General features: G+C 40.0%; 1 protein-coding gene and 1 pseudogene across 1 annotated transcript in view; one reads left to right on the top strand and one right to left on the bottom strand.

Moving 5' to 3' along the window:
* The window catches only part of LOC115758354 (hemicentin-2), a gene marked incomplete at its 5' end in the record, with an annotated part of 108191 nt that overhangs the window by 55766 nt on the left and 27535 nt on the right, over positions 1 to 24890 (bottom strand). The window lies entirely within an intron of this gene.
* LOC115758355 lies at positions 13406 to 14217 on the top strand (annotated as a pseudogene).

The raw sequence follows: 24890 nt of genomic DNA, 5'->3' as shown, positions 1-24890 counted from the left end.
ACTTTACACTTACAAGTTTACACACACACACACGCACGCCTACATGCACACCCTCACACAAACTCTGGTAAAAGTTTTGCCATAATTGGATTTTCAAAGTTAATTACCAGCATTGAATTTGGCCGTAAAACGTAAGAACACACCAAACAGTGATTGTGTGCATGCGTGTGTGTGTGTGCATGTGTGTGTGCCTTGTGTGTTTGAGCTGCGCTCGATTACAATGTAATTTGGCATAGATTTTTGCCATTTAATGGCCCACAGGCTCATGCATTGTCTTTGATCTAAGAGAAAATAATCCCAATCACTGGGCAGCTACAAAATTTGAATGCCAGGATGGACGCCTGTCTGTCTGTGTGGTGCATGCAATATTATCCTTGAAGAAAGCAACCGCCACACACGACACACCATATACAAAAGCCAAATGGGATTATGTCTTATTATTATTTAGCCAGTGGCAACAAATCTCTCTTCGACTTGGGCAATGCACCAAAAACTTTGCCAATTCAAATCTCTGCTTAGAACGAGTCTGAGTGTGTGTGGATGTGTGTGTGTGTGTGTGTGTGTGTGTGTGTGTGTGTGTGTGTGTGTGTGTGTGTGTGAGAGAGAGTTTGGGGTGCCTTTAATGTCTTTGTATATGTATGCTGCTGCCTTTTGGCCAGGCATAAAGAGAGTCAAGTCCTGGCGAATCGAGTCGATAAAAACTGCACTGCAATGGCGCGCACATAAAATGCAACATAATTTTCTTATGACTAAGGTATGTGTGTGGGTGGGCTTGTGTGTGTGTGTGTAGGTGTGTGTGTCTGTGTGGGTGTAACAATGAATGTTATCTGTTTAAGCTGCGCCCGTTTATCCTGGCAGCAGTCACAGACCCAAGGAGCTGTCTGCCGAGGCAGCAAAAGTCAACGAAACGGAAGAAGATTGCAATTTAAAGGCCACGGCAAATGCGGGGGAGACAAGCAGCAGCAGGGTAGTTTTAGGGTGCAGCAAACGTGTTTTTTTGTTCTGTGTGTGTGTGTGGGTGTCTGCAGCAGCAGTAGAAACAGCAGCAGCAGCAGCAAAAATATTGATGGCCATGTTGTAAGTTCGCTTTGGCAAAGTAAAAGCCAAGAAGAAGCTGTGCAACTGGCAAAAGGTACGACCAACTTCAAGTTTAGGAGACAGCAGAAGCAAGAGGGGGTAAGAGAAGGAGCAAGTGGTTCGGTGAGAAAGTAGTCGGGGCGGGAACAAAACTGACAACGTTTAAACGAAGATGCATTTTAACCCATTAGGCGACAGTTGTCAAGCAAGATAAAGTCAGGAATTTCTTCTCTTTTATGTTTAGTTATAAATGTGAAACATATTTATTTATTTAAATTTTTTATAATTGTATTATCGCATGTCATATAATAACCTTTTACAAATTAAAAAGTACTTAACTCAGCTGCCGTTAATTTGCAAGTTGCAAATTTGCAAAATTCTTGAATTGTACGAATAATTTGTAGGAATAATTTGCCAGTAGAAGAAAATAAAGGTAGGAAAAAAAATACGAAAATATTATTCCAGACAAAGTTGAATATAAAATACCAAGGAGAGGGAGAACAAGATTTGTAAGACTCTGAGAATAGCTCGTCGAAAAAGTAAGAAATAAAGGTATGAAGAGAACTTAAGAGACAGAGAAAAAAAAGAGATAGATGGGTCATTAAAAAAAAGGGAGAGATAGACAGATGATTAAATAAAGACAAAGTAAGGGAGTAAGATAGAGAGAAAAAGAGAGAGAGTCAGAGAGAGAGTGAAAGAAGTCAAATACATATATCTTCCAGAAAGATATAGGAAATCAGAAATATACACAATATTAACAACTTTCGGAGAGATCTCTCAATACATATTTCCGGAAAGGTGTAAGGCAAAACTCCTTTAAACGTAAACGTTTCTTTTTAAAGAATCGTTTCTTTGCCAAGTAAAATACATTTATTTTGTGCTGCTGTGCTAAATGCATGTAACTCAGAGCTTGTTTCTTATAAAAGTTGTAACAAAAATATAGAATATAATCAAAGTTTAAATCAAAACAAAAGACAACAATGTTAAATAAACTTCTGCACAAATTTTGACTCAAAAAACAAAACAATATCATGAACCTCAGAAACAAACTCATTGATTAACATTGAAACCCCCACAACAATTGAAATTTCGCAGCTCAAATTTTAAAAGAAAAAAAATTAAAGAGAAAAGAAAAATGAAAAATTGATTGCAGTTTGTTAATTTAAGTAAAAACTTTAAAACTTTAATTAATTCGGTTGGAACAACAGCAGCTGCTTTTGAGAAGTGAACTTTTAGTCTGATTTTCAGCTGACAACAGCAGCTGAGAAATTGTTCGTTCGCTCGACTATCTGCTCTCGCATTATCAAAACTATTTCGCAAGTGTAAACAAACAAAAGTTTTGCATCTGTGGGCGCGTTCTCGCACCCTCGCTCCCTCGCACTCTGGCACTCAATGGGTTAAGGTGGGGAGGCGAAATCTGCCAGATTGCGGTGCCCAGATCTTTGAATGCATTGCGTCTGGGCCTGGGTCTGGTTGGGGCATGAACTGTGCTGGGTTGCGGCTGGTTGTTCTGCTAGCTAGCTAGGTGCCGTTATTTCATTACCACTTTTGCATGACAATGCAGAAAAAAAAAACAGCGGCAGGGAGCCGGTGGGGGGTTGAGAAAGCTGGCGACCCTCGTCGAACCATGCACTGATGTGCTTTGCTCTGGGCACCCAAAAACTCAAGACTCAAGACTCGTGTGTCGTGTCGAGAGTCAAGAGTCGAGTCGAGACTTGAAAACTTTGCAACATTGCAGCAGCAGCGCGTTTTTTTTTTTTTTTTTTTTTTTTTTTTTTTTTGTATGCAGCGCCGAAACGGGCCCAAATTGCTTTGGCAAAAGTGGAAAAACCGGTCCAAGTTGCAGCAAAGATACACACATGATTTCAAGCACTCACACACACATACACACAGACACCCATTCCTGTTGTTGATAGTGCGAATGTGTGCGGTTAACATGGCTTAAGAAACTTTTGTGGGCTGCACTCCGCACTCCGCCGTTTGGAAAAGTTTTTCTCTGTTGGCCGCCTGAGTAGCAACAACAGATAAGTTGCAACTTTCAAAACTTGCCCCCAAAAAATGTTTTCTGTTTTCTTTACATTTTCGAATTGTTGTTTTTTCGTTTATTTTTTATTTTTTGGCTTGGTATTTCTCTTTTTTTCGTGCCATGTTTACAAGACGCCGTCTTTTACAGTGGCAACAACAAAGCAAATGCAATTTTTGGGTTTTTTTTTTGTATTTATTCCGGCAAAAAGTTTTTACCAACACTTGTTGAGTGGCGCGAACCACGAGGACAACTAACGATGCAATTTTTATTTTGTAAATTAACTGCAATTTTTTTTATTTATTTTCTTCTTTTTTTGTAGTTTTTGGCCATTTTTGCGTAAAGTTAAGCCGCTCAAAGGCACAGCTCACGTTAAAATTTTTATGCAGTTCGCAGGTAGTATATGTATATTCTATCAAGAGAGCTACAAAAAGTATTTTATTGTGTTACAAACAGCTAGAATTTGCTAAATATGCGACTATACACTATACACTGTCTTTTAATAAAATTAAGAAAATGTCTTTGCTAAACGAAATATTTACGATTTTTTATTATTAAATATATATTATACTGTATTAGCTTATGAAACTTAGATATCTACAGTTTTTATGTAATATTTGCAATATTTGAAAGATTTCAAATACAAATGAAATACTCAAAAAAGTTTGATACCATTAAATATTTTTATAAATAATCAAAATTTTCTCAAGTTAGTTGTTTGGAAATTATTTTGTAACAATCTGAGCATTCGTGATATATTTGAAATATTGTAAATATTGTGATTATTCATATAAATATATAAGATTCCTTCTACAATTACAAGTAATCTCTAATAAAAATTTTCGATTCATATTCATTAAAGTCAAACACCATTTTATAGGGCATTTGACAGTCGGATGGGGTCAATGGTAGCGCGCTTTGGCAGCTTTTCGTTTATTATCCCGAGTGTATTTGCCCGGAATTCCACTTGGTTGTGGCATCCACATGCATGCTTATGCTTGCAACCGCACCACCCTGCCACCCTGCCACGCAACATCAAACACCACCCAAAACCGTCTCCCTGCAGTCCAAACTTTTGCACTCAACGGCAAGCCGCCAAAAAAAGACAACCAAAATAAATAAAAAAGAGCGAAAAACGCAGTCAAAGAACTTTTTTCAAACGCTTGGCTGTTGACTTGTTTTCTATTTTTTTTTTTTTTTGGTCAAAGACTTGCCCAACTCATATGCCATGCCCTCCAATCCTGCAGTCCCTATTCCCTCCGCTGCTCTGTCTTTTTGCGCTCCTCAGCTGGCTGTATCACTCGATCAACAGTGCAAAATTCAATTTCACTTTTGGCACGCAAAAAACTTTTGACTTTTGGCGCTTCTCGCTGGGGCAGGCGGCACATCACTTATCATATTCCAATTGCCCGCCCCAAAGCCATCAACCCCTCTATACCCTTCCGACCCAACCAAGCAGGTGGCGCGCAAAAGTTTTGCTTCAAATAAACTTTAGACTTTAAGACCAAAAACCGCGTCGAAAATTCATTTATAAAAATTGCATTGCAGCTTCTGCACAAAATTAACCAAAAAAAAAAAAGAGTGTGAGGAGAGGGATTAGATTGGCAGGGTGCGGGGCAGCTTAAGGCCTTACAGTTTATTACAATGTGCTGCTGGCGTTGCAAATCCCCCGATGCGCACATACAGCATGCAGCATGAAGCAAGAAGTGGAGACAAATTTACTCAGTGAAAACACCCAAAGGCAATCTGTAAGATACAAAAGTATCTTTTGCCAGCTGCGGCGACGCATTGCTCGCCTTGCCCAAAGTAATGACCAAAGCACGAGCTACAAAAACAAGTTGGCTGTTGCTGTTTTCTTTTTTCTTTACGCCCGCTGGCCACTTGAGAGGAAATATCTGAGCATTTCGAACATTTACGCTTCATCGATTGTGGACCAAGTTGCGCCGGCTAAGAAACAAAAAAAAAAAACAGAAAAGAAATAGCCAGTAAAGTATCTGCCAGATAGATACGAGTGCGCACAAGGTAGCAAAGTTTGCTGGCCAAACAAATAAACCACAGAGCTGCAGAGCTACAGAGCTGTCCCTCCCGTCAACCGCCCGACCCGCTACTGTCGTCGAGGCTAAAACTTTTGTTTGCCCAAGTGCAGCGGGCAAAGCGATAAAAAGCCACAGCACGAAACCTAGTTGAGCCACTGAAGAGGAAAAGGACGGGACTAGCGGACGGGTTAGCCGAGCAGGCTGGAAAACTCTTTGGGCTTACCGGGCCAAGTTTACGAGCAGCTTCAATGGCCACACATTTGCTGACAGATCAGCGGGGCCAGCAGCGGGTGCGGCTACCGTGCTGCGGGTGACAGGGGAGGAAGGCGGTTGGCGGACAATTTTCTCATTAGCAGCTGGCCAGACAGTTGAGCAATTGACACGCGGCTAATTAAAATATATTTGCAACATCGATTTGATTGATAACGAGCAGCAACAAAGAATAAAAACATGAGCAAAACAAGCCAATGTGTAGTCGGGAGTGCGCGACTGTAAGATGCCCTGTACACAGCGCTTGGCTTGTGTATGCTATAAGAGATACCTAATACTGTTTGATGTCCAACTAAAACCTTGTCTTATCGATGATTTGTTAATGGAAGAGCATATCGATAAGAGTAATAGCTTCTCGACACGGAAAGATGGAGTTAAGTCGACTTAGTTCAACCCAGCTACCTTCTTCTGCCTGTTACATACACCGGCACACTGCTAATATACCCTGCTTTATTAACCATTTTAAATTCTCATAGAAAATAGCAGAGTACAAAAGCTGTTCGGCAGCGAAAATTTCACTTAAGCTGCCAATTTGCCAATTTGTTTGTTCGAAAATAATTTGCAATACTCATCGCAGCGTCACCAAAGACCGACCATGACCCATGCGCCACACTTGCTTGCAACTTCATTTTTCATATGCTCAATGGGGCATGCTGTTAATTGGCAGCTTAAGCAAGGCGCTGAGCTGCAGCTGAGCTCTGCTGAGCTGCAAATGAAGCAAGCGATAAACGACAAGAAGAAGCAGCAGCAGCTAGTTGAGCTTAATGAGTGCCCGAGTCAGAGCGAATGGCATTTATGATATTAAGCATTACGAGTAACTAAATTGTTCAAGTGCTGTTCTACAAGTTGTTCATGAATTAAGAAAGACTAATCCAAAGAGATTTAATAATATAAGATGTAAGTATGTTGATAATCGTTTACAGATTAAAATAGAAAACGAGCAAGAAAGGAAGCCTCTTTGCCTTTGCAGATATGTGCGGAATATTTTGTCATACCAGATCCCTCTATTCCATCGATCTTTCCTTTAGCAGCTTTATGATATAGTTGTCCGATGTCTCTTTCTATATGTTGCACATTTCAAGTCATTGTAAAAACTCAAATATAAAAGTTGAAAACAGTCTCCGCCCAAGTTTATAAAGAGATATCGATTTGCAGCAAAAAACCCTAAAATAATACATATCAAACATTTTGTATCGGGTTTCAAGCTGCTTTATAAAGGGCTTTGAGTAATTGTTAAACTGAATAATGGAATAATTAAATATGCTAAATTATGCAACATCATTTAAACACAGTTTTGCACACACAGAAAAATAATATGCTAATAGGCTATGTAAAAAAATTAACGAAATTTCGCGGAGGAAAATGTCAGTAGTTCGTTTAGCCGGAAAATGTGGAAATTGTGTTTTTATGACATCTACAAAAGTTATGTTTAAATTTGTTTTTTAAAGAACTTTTTTTTTTATTACTTTGGTATTGTTTTCTGGAATTGTTAATGCTGAAAAATTGCACATATATATATAAAAATATATAAATTATTTTTTATAAATATAAATTTTCTTCTTCTTTTGGGCCATCTCATGTTTCGCACAGCGATTGGCTCGCTGTGACAATAATAATAAGCACGTGAATAATATTATTAATAATATATGCATTTATTTGGTTCGCTTTGCGTTGGCGCATCTGTTTTTCGGTTCGCATAAATTTCAAAAATGTTGCGCAAATAAATTATCTACACACTTTTTTTTTCTTCTTCTTTTCATTTGATAATTTATGCATGTAACAAGAGTTTCTCTGCTTTCAATTAAAATGCTTAGCGCGACTCCCGCGAAAATTCTGCAGCTGTTAATATTATAATAATTGTATGTATTTTTTGTGGGCATGTTTCAATTTTTTTTCACTCTGGCAATTGGAAAAAATCAACAACAAAAGCGCCAGCCGAAAAAACAGCTTAGGAAATGCGTGTCTCACAATTTTTCTTTTTGCGTATGTTACACGAGAATTTTCACAATGTTTTTCGTTGGCTGCTTTGTGCTGGGTTTTTCAAGCTTTTCTCTTTATGCTTTGTCGGTCACAAAGAACACGAGACATGTCGTGTGCTAAGCAGCAGCAGCAGCAGCAGCATCAGCAGCAGCACAGGAAACAGGAAAAAGGAAAAATCACTGGCAATTTGCATAAGATACAATTGAGTGAGTGTCGTCGGCGTTTTTCTTTTTTATTTTTTATTTTCCTGCGCATTATTTTGCCTTTGTACGCTCGTGTAATGAATTATCATATTTCATGTGGCTGCCACACAAACACAGACAGCACACACGCACACTCCAAATGTTTGCATTCAAATTTGTGACCCATTCAAGGAATATATATGTATATACGTATGTATTTACGAAGCCGAATATAACATTGGGTAACATTTCGCCCAAGCCGCAAAAAATGAGTTACACAAACGAAATGCCGCAAAGTATGCAATAAAAAACACAGCAAGATATGTTAGAGCTGCTTTGTGTGGGTTGGTGCTGACTGAGAGCTACCCTGTAATGCATTCAGGCGCCGCTTTAAATTAAGCTAGCCTCTTGAGAGTTGACACTTGAGTTGTCTTAAGGAAACACCTATAGGCCCTGCATGACCGTTTGCAAATGGAATACAGGGTATCGCAAAAACAAAAAGAGCAGCACCAAGAAAAATACATAGCTACACTACAGAGTCACAGATGCTGTAAAAGAGCAGATGGGCTGGCGGCGTAAATATAATTCATGAAAATAAACGTATATCTAAAATAAAGCATCGCGGCGAGCAAAGTCGAGTGTTGAGATTGAGCAAGGAGCAAAAGGCGCCAAAGGAGCCGAAACGGAGTTGTTTTGGGTGGGGTTCGTGTCGGGCGGGCTGTTGATTTGGGTCGCGGCAAGGACTTAGCAGCTAAGTCCACAGTATGAATGCTGCAGTTGCTGTTGTTGTTGTCCAGTTTCTGCGGCATCTTGGCAAGAATGACACTACAAATATGTCGGGTAGCTGCCCCAATAAAGCAACAAAAAAAACCTCAACAACTGCCCAACCGTTTGTCTTCATTTTCAGCTCTTTCACTGGCGCTGTCTCTTTGTCTCTGGCTCTTTCTCTTGAAATATGCTTTGCAGCAGCTTTTATAAACTGAATGTCCAGTGTCCACTGTTTGTTGTTACTGCTGCAGTAAGCGCTTGTCGCTGAACATTTCATTCATTTGTTTTGTGGTTTTTTTTTCAGCTGACGGATTACGAGCTGCACTTTTCCTTTTGCTGGCTTTTCCATTTTTGTTATTATTATTTCTTTTTTTTTTTTCGCAGCAACGCGATTTTAATTTTTGTACAGCTGCCACGCCCACGCTGTGCCAGCGCTGTTGCCCTCATGTTTTGTTAGCATTTTCATAAATTTTCACAGCTCTCACAGAGAGCCAAAGCCTGAGTCTGACACTGGACCGAGATGGGGGACGTCGGACGTAGCGCAGACCACAAAGCATAGCCCAAGCGGAGTGGGTTACTCATGTGTCATGAGCGCTGACTGGCTGGACCCCACCCCCTCCCCCTCCACCTACCGATCCCTTTACTGACTACCCCTTAGCTGCAGCTGGCTTGGAATTACACGCTTGTTACTCATGCAACGGCGCTGTTTGCCTCGTGTTCACCTCGCGATTCTGGTGAACAATTGCCAGGTCTCAAAAACGTAAAAGCCATGTGCGCGCGCGGTCTGACAAAGAACAGAGCCAAGAGCGAAGCTCAGTGGCGTGCGGGGCAGGGGATTGGCTTGTCGCGGAGTTGAAAGCCGCAGCGGCAGTTGCAGTTGCAGTCACTCGTTTGCAGCCTTTCGATTTGCAAATTGCATAACAATTCGCCAGTTGCCAGTTGGAAAAACTTTTCAAGTGAGTCGCGGCCATGTGTTGGCTAAGTGGGTGGGCGACTGCAGAGGATAGGCGGGTTGGGGCGTGGCATGGCTCATAAAGCCACAGACTTTTAGTTGGAGTCTGGTTGAATTAACGCTTCAAGAAATTTAGCTTTAAACTAAAGCAAGTTTAAACTGAAAAGAAATAAAATCAAACTCAAGCTGAATTTAAGGTGGTTCGGTTCCAGAACCATTTCAGCTAATAAACTGGATCGAATTGACACAAGCTTTGAAAAAAAGCTAAACAAATGTGTTTTCATTCACGCAAGAAAAAAATGTACTGATATCTATCTTGGTTAAGGTTCAATTGGAGAGCAAAACTGTTCAGGTTCACAACTAGTTTAAAAGAATGCTTTGCGAGAATGATTTGTTAAAAAGCAAAATGAATAGACAATAAGCTTATATCAGAATAGTCCAAATTCAACTGGAACCGGTTCATTTGAATCTCTTAGTAAAGAAAACATTGATTAATTTCAAGAACCAGCTCAAATTTTGTCTATGCTCGCGCACGTTCAAAGTGAAAGGGGTAAAAACTATGATGGCTCATGATCCAGTTCATTTCCACTTAACTATGTGTGGCATACGTATTGAGTTGTCAGATAAAATTGTATTGAAAATAACTCAAACTAAAGCAAACTTATTTCAGCTTCGGTTCAATTGAACCAGCTCAGCTGAGTCACGTGGCATTGCGCTGGTATTTTGAAGCAGTTCGAAGCAGCGACTTAATCAAAAATAAACACGCCACGCTGCACATTGCGTATACGCAATGGTGCCCCATTTTTTTTTTTTTGCACAATTCTTCATCATCTCAACTTAACTAGGTGCAACCCCCCACGCCGCGACCGCGCACTATTACATCCCCGCTGCATTTTTATGATAATTTTAAGTATTATTGCATTGCAATTTGAAATGGCAAACATTTTGTAGCTGTCAGCGAAACAGTAAAACTACTTTGCTTTTTAGGGGGTACCGCTGTTAACACTCCTCCCCCTCCCCCGCGGCCAACGCTGTGCTGCTTTGCCCAGTCTCCAGCTTGACTATATTGTACAATATTTTAATGCAAAATGGAAAAAATTACTTTCATTTTCCTCGGAATTGGTTTTACAAGCAGCAGCAGCAGCAAAAGCCAAGTTAAAAACTTTGAGCCAAAACAAGCAAACGGCGAAAACAGCGCGCAAAAGTTTTTCTGCTTCTTCGTCCTTTCCTTTTTTTTTAGCAAGTGAAAAATGCAACAGTATCCCAGCAATGCCCCCGGTGCGCTGGAGTCCCCTATTCCAGCTGCATTACAACGCTCAGCTGGGACTGCTTCAGCCCCCCAGTTCCTATTGTGCTCCCTCTCTCTCTCTTTCGCGCGCTCACTCGTGCAATATATGCAATGCAAAAGTTTTTAATTTAGCGCCAACTTAACGCTGAGACTTACAACGCAAAGCAGCTGGAAGAAAAATGACACAGGCAAGGGGAGGGAGCTGGTGTAGTTGTTGCTAAAATATGCTTTAAAAAATAATCAACTTGCTCAGATTGCAGCCAGCTGGTTCTGCTAACGCCCAAGAAATGGCCCATTTCCTTGGCCCAACTAATTCCCCAGCTGCAATTTCAGCTGCCTGTCGAGCTTAACCCAGCCAAACCTCTCCCCACACTTCGCAATTTCGATACCCCCCTTTGGCTGGCGCCTCTGACGGACTGGATGCAGTGATGCCTAAGAAGCAGTCAAGCGCATTTCGTGCGTAAATCTGCCTGGCCAGAAACGGACAGCGCCAACGGCTTAAGCCCACGTCAGTGCTGCTTGCCTCTGCCGCCACCCAAAGGACCCCCAGACGGCGGCCATCAAGAGCTTAGGATACGGCAAAAGGCATTTCGAAATGCGAGTGGCAGGCAACATGAAGCAGCTGCTGCCTGCCCGTTGACTGCCCGCTACAAGCCCCAGCATGAAACATCAGCTTGAAGCTCACTGAACCAGCCACGCACCAGCTTTTGCTTACAATTCGCAGCAAGGTGTGAGCTTTGCACCCTTAAATAATCATAAGGGCATCTTTGACCCTTTTACAATAAATAATACATACAAATATGTATAGAAAAGAATATTGTAGACTTTTGCATGTAGTTGAGCCGAAGGATTTACAAAGTCAGACTGAAAGTTATTCCTGATATTTAAGACTAATTACTTTTCATTAAGTACTCTCATTAGTCCGTTACAATTTAAAAAAGGTATTGAATCCCAAGTCAAAAATCTTTTATAATTACTTGAAATTACCTTAGTAATTACTTTGCTCCAGTTCAATTACTCAAAAAATAAAATTGGAAGGCACATAGCTCTGCTTTAATTACTTAAGTAATTGCAATTACTCAATTCATTATATTCATATTCTATATATAATTGTATATAATTAACAATCGACAGTTATTCCGGATATATAAGTTAAATTACTTTTAATTTCTTAGGCATTCATTAATTAGTTGGTTGTGATTAATCAAGGTATTGAATCTCATGGCCCAAATCTCTGATAATTACCTAAGTAATTACATTATTTAAATGCAATTTATAACAATTTAAATAATGGAATTTTAAAACAAATTTGTTTTAAGGTTTAAGCGCATTTCATATATATAAAATAAGGCCAATTAAGTTCTGACTTTTAACTCTACCATTCAGAGGTCGCCCCTTAATAGTCCAGCTTATGAACTTTGCAATCAAGGGACTAGCTATTGTTTTCATATTCTTAAAGTTAGACTGAGAGTTGCTTGATAGTAATCAAAGGTGAGTTGTTTTTGCCGCCCTACTCCTCATAATCCCCGTATGCTCAACTTGTATCCTTTCACACTTCTTTTCAGTTTGCAACAAACATAAATCGCTCAACTCGAATCGAGTTGAGTTTTAGTTCAGTTTTTGCGCACCTTTAAACTTTAACTAGTTCAGATGGCGTGAGTTTTTTAACGCCCACAATATGAACACAGACACTGCATGGGTGTTGGGGGGACAGTTCAGGTCAGCGGATCGTGTAGTGTACAAGCTGGACGGGTCAGTTGGTCAGCGGCGGCGACGGCGAAGATGGGTGTGTGTGTGTGTGTGTGTGTGTGTGGGGTGAAATGCAGCCAACTTTTATTTTGTTACATCGCAGAGAGACTCGCGTGTTGTTCGTCGTGTTGTTGTTGCTGGTCATGTTTTCCTACAATGTTTTTTTTTTTTTTATTTTTGTTATTGTTATTTAACCCTTGTCAAGCCGCGCAGCGACCCCAAAAAAAATGTGGGTCACTTGACGCACAGCAACAGCAGCGGCGAGCAGCAGAAGAGCTGCAAACAGGAGCTGGAAAATTTATTGTGCGTCGTTGTCGCCGCCAGTTTTTAGTTTTGGTCAGAGCTTTGGCTGCCAAAAACTGTGCAACAACAACAACAGCAGCAACAATGTTGATGTTGTCGTGCATTTGCTCCAGTTTAAGCCGCATTCCTCCCCGTACACACATACAAGCCCCCGCCGCTGTTTTATTGAGTGTCTGCGTTTTGGGTTTTCCAGGCAAATAGGAAGTTTATATAGGTTGACAGCTTTTCGGTCTATTCCCGAGCCGAATTCTATTTTGTTTTAATTTATTGAAGCACTTTTGAAAAGCGCGACTTTGTTGACCGGCCATATAGATAATATTAATAGCTCCAACTGGTCAGCTAAAAGGTGAACGCCTCTAATAGGCCCCCTTCGCTCGGGAAGCAATGATAGCCCCCGAAAAACATTTGCGTGAAAGATGTCACGCCATAAACATTGTTTATTGAACCATTAGGAAAGCGATAGCCAACCCTCACACAATCTCGGTAAAGCTGGCCCAATTAAATGCTGTGACAAATGCGCAGCCGAGCAGTTGATAATATTCGGGCCCAAAGTGCATTCAATAATTCTTTTTGAAATCAGCTCTCTTTCCCTACACTAGCCCATCGCAATCTTTGCCCCAAAAAGGTCCAAGCAAATGATATGCAGGTGTCGCATGATCACAACTCAGCAAATACTTGGTTATTTGGTATGTAGATTTGCTAAGTACATAGACTACTTAAACTGTGTTTTAGGCCGAATCATAGCTACTTTTCTCTTTGTTCATGCTGTCATACTTATGAGCAATAGAGAAGTTAAGGAACTTGATCCTTATCAACACAAGATACAATGGCTTCGATAATGCGCAAACCCAGCGCTAGTGTTATATTCTTTCATGGCTCGGGCGATACGGGCCCCAATGTGCTGGAATGGGTGCGCGGTTTGATTGGCAGAGACTTCAACGGGTCGCATATTAAATATGTATTTCCCACGGCACCCATGCAAGAGTATACGCCCTTTGATGGCGAGATGTCTACGGTGTGGTTCAATCGCGAATCCGTTGATATTGCCGCCGAGGAGGATCAGGGTAGCATGTCGCAGAGTTACGATATAGCCAAGCAATTAATACAGCATGAAGTCGATCGAGGCATACCACACAGTCGCATAATTGTCGGCGGTTTCTCGATGGGTGGCGCCTTGGCGCTGCACACGGGCTACCACGTGAACCGGAATTTGGCGGGCGTATTTGCACATTCCTCCTTTCTCAATCGCAAGTCAGTGGTCTATGAGTCGCTCGAGGCGGAATCTACGCATCCAGAGCTTCGCATGTTTCATGGCACAGACGACAAAGTGGTCAAGTTTCAATGGGGTCGCGAGACTTTTGACAGATTGCAAGAATTCGGCGTAATTGGCACATTTACGAGCTTAAATAATACGGCGCATGAGCTGCAGAAGAGTTCAATGCTGGAGGTTGAGCAGTGGATTCTAAAGAAGTTGCCCTAAGAACCTAGCATTTGAATATAAATCGCTTTTACAACACTGTTCTTCTAATTTCGCTTGTTTTATTAGTTGCCTTAGTGTCTATGATCCGTATAAAGAATTTGTTTCAACAGAAATAAGCTTTAAAATACAAATATAAAAAAAAAAATTACTCCCCCTAAAATATTCTTAGACATTTTGCCACACTGCCAACATTTTGCTATTGTTTTTTTGTTATATTCATTTTCTGTGCGTTGTCAGCAGTTTCTTTAGCCTAGATATATATATATACGAATGTATATTCTAGAAATTGTTTTAAACTAAATTTAAAATATTTACCTAACCTTAAATAAACATTGGCTATTTTCGAACACTGTTTTAGAATGGATTCCTTTTTGTTTACTTCTCGTTTGCTGCAGTACGGTGCTCGAACTTTATTCCTTTTTTGTGCGCATAGCAAATACCAATTGAGTAACGCCCTGGGCTACTGCTCTGCTGCTGCCCCCGCCCCCCCTTCCTTTTTTCTACTAATGCTGCCCCGCACGCCCATCTCATTTGCACCAGCTCTTCCTCTATTTATACACTTCAGCACCTGTTTAAATAGCCAAGTTTGTTGCACAGCTAATTAAGTCAAGTTTATGCAAAGGGGTTTCACTCGCTTCGTTTTCGCACGTTCGCACCTGGCGACCCTCTTTTGTTGTTGGCCCCACCCTCCGCCCTACCATCGCTAGCCACCCTTCGCTATAGCCGTTGAACTGCTGTGAGTTTCTAATGCCTTTGTTTTCCCACACATTGGCCCCAGCCAGTGGCACCAGCCGAGCTGTTAATGTTAAGTTCTGTTGCAGTTCAGTCCTATCCACTGACATCCCCTTCCGAGCCCTTCTCTGTTTTTCTGCTTCCATTGTAATGTGTAAATGAGCCAGTTCTGATGAGCTGAATTGAGTTGGAGCCCTCTGCTCGAGCCTGGCCACAATGACACTGATGGATTTGCTGTTAATCAATATGAAATGAGCAGAGCAACAGCAGCCACCAAACAGTTTCAGACCCCCCCGCACACATACACTCACTCTTGTCTTCCTGCTCGCTGATGCAGGCAGCCACGCCCCCATCGCCCTCATTGCACAGCTTTAGCTTTTTGCCGCTTTGACGCTTTTGGCCAGAACAGCTGAATGAGATTTCACACAACTCTGGGTTGCCCTTTGCCTGACCAGAACGTGGCATATAGCCAGAGTTTTTTTTGCTGCCGTTATGTGTGTTGAGTGTTGGTTAACGTACATTTTCATTTTTTTGCCAGTGTGCTTAACTTTTGTTTTATGAGAAAATATTGTACAAGTTTTTTAATTGCTTTTACGCTTAAAAAACACGCAAATTTTACCAGCGAATAAGTCGTGAGTGAGTGTGTGCGTTTGTGTGTGTGTGTGAGAGTGTTGAACAACAACTTTATTTCCATTTCGGTTGCATATTTGGCAACACTCGGAAAAAAACTATGCAGAAAAGTTAATTTTTGCACAAAAATACTTTTTGAAGCAATTGCCAAGTAAAGTTTATAGCCTGTGTGTGTATGTGTGTGTGTGTGTGTGTGTGTGTGTGTATGTGTATGTGTGTGTGCGTGTGTGTGTGTGTAGATGTCTCTGAGTGATTTATGATTACAAATGGAATTTATGAGCAAGTCACATAGCAGACAATTCATAAATATTTATAAATTGTGCCAGCAAAACCGAAACAATTAACTTAATCGATTTGTGGGCGAGAGTCGAAAAGTAGGCGGCGCTGGCCACAACAAACGACAGTCGATTGATTACTTAAAAATTATGTGTGAAACCCAAAAATAAAACCAACAACAACAACAAAAATCGTTGAGAACTTTTGCTGTGAAGTTTTCAAATTAATTCGTGTCTTTAGGCAACCGCAGCCGAAACTTTGGAATTGGCAAACGCTTGAGAAATCTACGTACAAGAACAATAAATAAATTCAAAAATAGAAAACAAGGTTAATCCCCGATTGCCTGATTGACAGATACCCTGTATTGTATTTTTACATGCAACTTACCAACATTTTCTGTTTTAGGGAGTTTTCTTACACTGTTCTTAAACTATTCGAAGACATTCAAAATAAGCTTACATCACACTGTTTAGTAGATTCTTTAGTAGAGCTTATTGTTTTTTACCTTCTAAGCGAAGTAAGCAATGAATGCCAAGCGAAAATCAAGCGAGTTGTTAAAAGATTTTTATGGACTTTACTGTCCTTCGCTCTCTTCTTCAAGCACATGCAACCCTGTTTACTCGCAGTGTTGTACAGGGCATAATACATTCAAAACATAAAACAGTCTTCAAGGCAATTAGCATATGTCTGCCGCATACATCTTGTATCTGCGATCAGCGCGCCTCTGTGTGTGCAAGTGTGTTTAATTTTAATTGAAATTCATTTACATTTAAAGCCAAACAATTATGCGCATTTTCCCAGGCTCCAAAAGAAATAATTTGTAAATGATGATGCACGCAAGATAAAACCAAAGCCAAAAGCAAAAAACGTATGTTGAAAATTTGCATAAATTAAAATAACGAAGAAAACAACAACCGAAACCAACCAGAGATATAAAGATGCTAAAATATCTATATCTGTGAACGCTTAAGAGCTGAATGTCGCCTCGTTTATCTACAGACTTGGTCAATAATGCATTATGAGCTGGCCAACAGATGCTGCCACAGCTGAAGGATTATAATGCAGAGGATTTGTGGGCAAAAACCATTTTGCAGAAGCGTTTACTTCGGGTCGTCGTTTGCGCTCGTCTGAGTAAATGTTTTGTATATGTTTGTAATCTCGTAATCGATGCAATTTATATGAAAATACTAAACAAATTGCATAAGAACACACACAACACACACATTCTCCTCCTCCCTCACCCGCTCTCTCTCTCTCTCTCTCTCTCTCTCTCTTACGCATATCTGTGTAATACAATCAAAAACTTTGTTAAGCGCATTATGCATGCCTCGACTGGAGAATTGGGGACGGGCAAATGGTGCGGGCATCTTCAATGGGTTTGCCTGACCAATGGCAATGGCCTTTTGTGTGTTGCTAGCTAGCTGCTCATTGTGCATGAAGTTTACATGAATTTGCTTGAAATTGTTTGCCCGTTCGCCTTATTGTTGCCACACATGAATTTCATACATAATTTTTTTGCTCTCTTTGTTGCAAACTGAAATGGAAAGTGAGACGGGGCGTGGCAGCCCGCCCAAGTGGCTGCTGGTTACATGATGCTCAGCGAAGCAAGTGCGTTGAGCGAAACTTTGCAAGCACGTGCCTAATTTTGGCACTTTAAGTTACATATTATTGTGCTCGAGTTCGAACTTGGCAGCACTGATTTGTCCAAACACGCAAGAGCTGGCCAAAACTCTGCAAAATAAACGCCTTATAGAATTTTAGACCAAGTCCAAGCATCAATTTGCATGTTAAACTGACAAGCTGCGCACAAGCTTTAAGGAAAATTAAACAAACGGCTTAGATTTCTGCACAAACTAGCAAATTTGTCTAAGCTTTTAAGACAATTAAATGAAATGTGCATACTCAAAGTATAAGAGCACGTGGTTATAAAACAGGCTTAAAAATGTTGTATGTGCAAACTTGCACAAATTTTATAAAATAGCAAGTGAGAATATATGCGACACGCCGAAGACTTGATACCCTGTCAAAATTTGCCTTTTGCAGATATTTGAGAAGTGAAGCCTAGAAATTAGTTTATTTTGCCAGACAAGAACCTACTTTTCGACTGATCGTTCCTACGGCAGCTTTATGATATAGTGATCCGATCCGTCCGGTTTCGACGTGTTTACCTCCTGGATGATAGCCTGAACGCTGAGAGAATTGTTCGCATAGAATGAAATGCGTGCACATGTTCTAGAACTAATTTGCAAAAACTTTGATTTAGAAAAAAGGGGGCAAATAGAAACTCACCCAAAATAAATATGCAAATCAACGAAATTATAAAGAACAAACGAAACGAAACGAAGCTGATTTTGGTACAGATCCTAAATAAATGAGCTAATGGCAAACAATTTTTTAAAGTTTTCAGTTTGAGGGGGGAGGGCAAATAAAAACTGAGTTTTGGGCAAATATTTGCTGCAAACATACAAAATGTGCCCCGGCAGCAACTGGAAATTGTTGGCCAAGCTTTTATTTTCACTGGCAAATTAGCTTCTGCTGCTTCTTCTCCTTCTTTCTTTTTTTTTTTTTGGCCCCTTCGGGAGCTGGCACGTTTAATTGTGCGTGCACAATTTGCACACACGCACACACAAAGTCAATTTAGTGTAAAATTTGAAATGATTTTCACTTTTATTTTTTATTTTTTGCCTGCAAACCTGGCCAAGGACAAAGGATAATCCAGCAGGGCACATAAAAAGGCAAAAAGCTTTAAACATGTGTTTGTCAACCCGAAAATGAGTTGGCGAATTGTGCATATGACACAGAACGTTGTGTAACTCAGAAAAAGATACTTTTTAACAAGATGAGTTCGCGGAGCAAAAGTAAACAAATGAACTTGCAAAAAGCAGAGAAAACAGCTGAACGAAATATTCAAAATACAAAACAAAACAAAAAAACCAGAAACAGAACCGAAACAAGACAAAAGCAGCCCACGAAAACAAATGAGAAATTGCTCAATGCGAACAAAAAATTGTTAAGTAAACAAGTGAAAAATGCAGAAACTGTTTGATAAGAAGAATGAAGAGCGGCAAATGTAAGCAAAAAAAAAAAAAAACGAACGAATTAAAGTCGCGTACAAATTGCTGAAAGCCGTCCAAAAAAATTCACGAGTTCAAAAAAATGCCACGACTAGCAAATACCCTGCAAGCTTACAATTAATTGCAAAGATTTGCAAAGGGAGCAGCTATTAGAGTCTTTCTTTCAGACTAAATTATTTAATTAGTTTTATTTATTGGGAAAAATCAAGTTTTCTAGATTTTTGATTTGAATAAATTTCGCGTCTTCCCCTTACATGGTATTTTGTTTTATTATTTTGTTTTTGGTATTTTGTTTTAACAGATTTTTCAGCTTTATAATGTTTTGTAAAACCAAATATATTGGTAAACGCTCTTAACAGCCATCAAAACTATCTCAATATTTAAGCAGAATACTATATGAAGAACATGGTTAAAACTTTGTTTTTTATTTTTTTTTTTAAATACTTAGCCCAACTAAATTACACCTATTTTCGGTCAAAAGCAATCCGAGTAGAGGGTACAAAAAGCTTGCACACAATAAAAAATGAATACAAGCGTAATTAAAAAATGAAATGGGAGATATAAACAAAAAAAAAAAACATGTTTTTGTTTTGCTTTTCGTTTCGTATAGCTCGAAACGTGCTGTGCATGCAATTGGCGAGTGGGCGTTGCACATGGCTGGGGCGTGACCAGTTGCACACACATGCAACAAATTGCAAGCAGCACGTCGCAGCAAAATGATAAACAGAATCTATTGCATACTTTGTGGCGCGGCCAGACAACAACAACAACAAGAACAGCAACAACGGCAACAAGGAGTACATTGTTGATAAGGTTCAGGCAGCAGACAAAGTTGCCAGGGTGTAGGTAAAATGGACGGCATGCTGCCAAGGTTGTCATCATCAACAAAGTAATCATGCGTTACGCCCACCTCCTAGGCAAAAGTTTGCCCAGCTGCCACAAGTTGTGCCTCTTCTTTGCCTATGCATTCTTCTTCATCTTCCTCTGCTGCTGCTACCCGCTTTCAGAGTTGCGGCGACTCTTCTGCTTCTTGCGCCCGCTGCCAGAGTTGTTGCTTGTTTCATATTTTACGTTTTTGCGTGCAAAATTTTATTATTAAAATGCAAAATTGAAAATGGCTCCGACGTGCTGCAGCAGGCGCTGCCGTTGCGGGGGGGCGTGACAAAGCGAATGCATATGAGCGATGCGTGACAAGTGGAAGAAAAAGAAGTAGGAAGAGCGAAGCAAGGCAATAGAAAGTTTCGCATAAAGGAAATGCGGCGCAGCTCCAAGAGCTGCTTTAATATTAAACGCCATACAATGAGAGAGAGGGAGAGGAAAAGAGAGCTCCCAAAAAAATAATGTGGCAACTCTGGCAAAAACCCAGCACATGCTTTGCCTTTCATTTAATTTCAAGTTTCATTTTTGCGGCACATACCAGGCTCAAACTAATATTAAAATTTACTTAAACTAAGCACACAATTACAATACACTTACGCGCTCCTCTACACACACACACACCCATAAACTTTTATAGTGCGATTTGGGTTTTGACTAGGAGAATATAACCGTAAATGTTGCTTACCTGTAAAGAGAAAAAAAGAGAATATGTAAGTGATTGGCGTCGATAAAGAGAATTAAATAAAAGTAAAATAAATTAAAGTTAAAGAGTACAAGACTTTGAGTTACCCTGTAGATGAATTGCTTGAATATAAATAATGCGAAATGATTAATATGTACTTTAAGCCATCAAAGTGGGCTTTACATATACGAGACTTTTCAGCAGCCCTTTTAAAAGCACAGGGTATATGAAAAAAATCTGCATGCAGCTAACTGTTAGCGGTTTTGCATTTGCAATTCGTTAAAAGATTAAATAGCCACAAATGGAATGAAGAAATGACAAACGAAATGGCATGAAATGGAACGAGATGAAATGAAACGTAATGCGAAAGGACAAAGTAAGTAGCAGAGCGGCGTTGGGGAGTGTTGAATTTCATTTAATTACATAAAATACGCAAAGCGCTTAGCGGCTAATGTGGATAACAAGAGCGAGAGGCGGCAGGCTGTGGGAGCGAAAGAGAAAAGACAAGTGACTTGTGTGTATGTGTGCCTGATTGTGTGCTTGTGTGTGCGTCGCTGCTGACATTGAACAGGAAGCTCAGATTTCACATTTCACATGCAGCGAGAGAGTCAAACAACAAATTCAACGGGCAAAAAATGTAATGGGAGACAAGCAAAGCTGATGAGACAGAAGTACTTAGAGAGTGAACTGGAGAGAGGGCAGTGTGGGGCGGGGCTGCACCCAAAGCCATAGCGGCTAATAATGACGTTTATATGAGGGACAAGCAGTAGCAGCAGCAGCAAGAGAAAACAGAAGCAACAGCAAAAAGCGCAAGGGAAATATGAATATGCATAAGGCAGGAGAGACAGAGGCAGAGAGGGACGGAAAGACTGCAAGGCAAGGCAAGGCAAATGAAGAGCAAAGCAACAACACAAATGCAAGACTGAAACAAAAGACGAAAAACGCAAAAGGAGACGTAACGAAAGAGCTGGCAAAATATTTCACACCCAAAGCGAAGAGAAGAAGTTATGCATGCATATAGCAATAGGGGCTGGACAGCTGGAGAGGTCGGGGGAGGGCAAAAAACCACCTGAGGCTATGAACATTTTGCAAACGTCGCAGTGGGCAGCGCGGCTGACTTCAAGGCGGCATTGTTGTCATAACTGAAGAGCGGCAAGCGGAGAGAGCAGAGTCGAGGTATAGGCACACACATGTCTGCGGGCGCACTTGTCAATGTGAAGGGTTCGATTAAATGCGGGTGCGAGGAGCGAAACACAGCTGAAAAGAGCGAGAGCAAGTGGGGGATAGGGAGGACGAGTGGAAGAATTGCCTAGCGGCTGAATTTGCATTGAGGCAAACGCTGCCGCTGCTGATGACAAAATGATAAGGGCCGGAAATTTGCAAAGATGGTGAGCTAAAGCGAGACGGAGCGGGGCACAGAGGCAGCACAAGTGTGCGGCATGCCAAAAGCAAATAACAATGAAGACAACACACACAAACTGCCTGAAGATGAAGAAGAAGCAGCAGCAGCAGCAGCAGCAAAGGCAGCTGCTTTGCCAGTGGAAATAGCTGCAACTGAAAGATGCTCGTAATCTTCTAATCTTATCCATTGAAGCTGCTGCATAAATATTGTTGCAACAAATGAGCCAAGCAACTCACTGAAATGCGTGCTGCACAAACGAAAATGCCCAATTTCCGGTGAGGCAGCAGCTAGAAAACTTTCGATCAACTTAGATTTGGCCTAAAGAAAACGACAAAACAAATCAAATCAAAACTAAATTAAAAACGTAACGAAGCGCACAGGAAATGGGAACAAGGCAAACAACATAGCTTGAGCGGAATAAAGATAATGAGGAAAAAGCCTAATACGATAAGACCCAAAATACAATTCCCCACAAAACATTTCGAATGGGTTGTAAGTAGGTATTACATTTGACTTTAGCTCGAAGAACGCATATTTAAAAGCTACTGTCACGCACCTTAAAGTGACAGTTGGCAGAATTGGCAATTTTTTATACTTAGCAATACTGGCGATTATATATGTACGATTTTTTATCTAATACAATTTATTTTTTGAATGATCTAACGGCAAAATAGTATATTTATTGTAAAATGCTTACCGACAATCAAAATTGTGCAGTGTGCTAATTATTCAGCGTTATTCAACACTATACTTTGGTAGATAAGATTGTGTGATCATCTATTTATGACTTATATATAATAATAATGTTAATAAAAATAATCTGGTAATAAATAATAAAAATATAATATTAAAAAAATAATTATTCTGGTAATAGAATTTGTAAAGAATAGTCATTATTCATTGTTTTACAACACTATAATTTAGTAAAACGCACTTTACGAATAAAACTCAATTCATTATTATATTTGTATTTCACGTAAAAATAGTAAAATTTAGAAAATATCTATGCCCATTTTTTTTTAAACTCCAAAGATATTCCTCTAACTTGAGCTGAAATATTTCGAACCCTTACAGCATATATGTACATATATGGAAGGCACCTTTTGCAATATCTTCATTTATATATTTAATGCTTATTTAAGGCTACTTAAGCTGCGCCTATGCCACACTCAGCACATTACTCAATTCTTTTTTTATAATCATAAAAAAAAGAGGGGAAAAAACTCGCGTCGAACTAATTTGCATAAAGGCGCGTCAGAAAGGTTTTGCCATTGATAGGGACCCGAATAAAAATAAGGAAAAGGGCATCCGTTCGACAAGAGGCCGGCCGTCTTATAATGCATACGGCAAATATTTGCGGCATTGACGAGTTCCTGGAAGGGCGTGTCGCGAAATAAATATAAAAAACAAAATTGACAGAAAAAAAGCCACTTAAAGCTGTGGCAGCAATGGCAAGAAAAAAAACCAGATGATAAAGCAGTGGCAACAACAAGCGGCATGAGGCAGCCAGAAAAAAAATAAACGGCAGATGTTTTGCACGAGACTTAATTACACTCAACTCTCCGCTTGGCGGCGCTGAGATTGAAGGTTGAGATGCAACAAGAAGAAGAAGAAGAAGAAGCTGGAAACAACAAAAAAAAAATGCGACGCTTTAAATGCCTTCAGCAGCTGCACAGGTAGAAAAGCTGCTGCTGCTAAATGCAACTGCAACTGCAACTGCAGCAAACGCCGGCGACAACAGCAGCAACAACAACAACAACAATTTATGGCATCTGTTGGCATTTTGTTAGCTGCTTCTTCTTTTTTTTTATTTTTTTTTGGTTAGCGGCTGTTGAACGTTTTTTAGGTCAACGAAATGCCAACAGAGAAGATGATGCGAGCAAACATAAATAAGGAGAAGAGCAGGCATGTAGAACAACAGAGGAAGAGGGGAAGAGCAAGAGAGAGAGGTGGAAAGCCATGTGGTAGTTGGACGACAGGTAAACAAAGCTAAAACGGCGGCCATATTTGGCGCTTTGTTGTTGCTTGTCTATGACGGGAGAGCGGGAGGGAGAGAGAGAGAGAGAGCGTGAGGGAAGAGAGTGGGAGTCAGCGCAGCGAGCGACGCGGGGCGCAGCTGCGATAAAGTCATTTGCATAGTTCTTTTGATAGCCAGAAAATAAACAACAACAAAAACAACAGCAAACAGCATCACACCTACAAAAAGCAAAGATAGAAAAGGAGAGAGGCAGAGCGAGAGAAGGAGAGAGGCAGAGGTAGAGCCACAAAGATCTAGCTGCAGAGCGAGATGGGGCACGCTGCGATAACCTTTTCAAATCAAATTAGAAATGTAAAGAAACGTAAAACAAAAGACGTCCCAAAAAAATACAAAAAAAAATTTTCATAAAAAAAGGAGGCTAAAACAACAGCAACAAGAACAGAAAGTGGCAGCAATCGAATTTAAAGCTGGGAGGAAAAAAAACTGGGCAATAAAAGGGGCATATCTGCAAATTGAACATCAAAGAACAACACACAGACGCCCTCTAGCGCTCGAAAACAGCAGCAATAGATATGTTTCCTATATTTTTCTATTAAGAAACATACTTTAAAGTACTAAAACAATGGGAAATGTGAAGAGATCGAAGGCATTAGGTTTGGCGAGAAGAAAACAATCAAGGAAATAAAAAAGTACACATAATACAAACAAATATATAATAATTGAAATGAACTAAATTAATAATAACAATGTTTGCAGAATGAAAATTTATACAAATTGAAATTAATTAATAATACTAAAACATAATAATAATAAAATTAAAAATTAATATGTTAATATTATCTATAATATCATAATGCCAATAACGATAAGTAAAATAAAATTAATTAAAAGTATCCTCACCAAATGCAGTGAAAACTTGAAAATAAAAAGGCTACAAGAATTGTTTAGATTTCAAAATATGATATTGAAAAAGAATGATAATTTTTGCATTATCTAAAAAAACTTCAGAATATGCAACAGAGAGAAATAGGTTTATAGTTATTAAAAAATGGCTATGTATCGTAGCTGAGACAGGTGGTAAAAAGACATGCTGTCGCATCTATATTATTAGCTAAAAGCAGCACGCAAA

This window comes from Drosophila novamexicana, unplaced genomic scaffold (assembly GCF_003285875.2).
Source record: "Drosophila novamexicana strain 15010-1031.04,08,12 unplaced genomic scaffold, DnovRS2.1 tig00000193-arrow-pilon, whole genome shotgun sequence".
Classification (NCBI taxonomy): Eukaryota; Metazoa; Arthropoda; class Insecta; order Diptera; family Drosophilidae; genus Drosophila; species Drosophila novamexicana.
The sequence above is the reverse complement of the archived record's forward strand: the minus strand, read 5'-3'. Positions and strand labels throughout refer to the sequence as shown.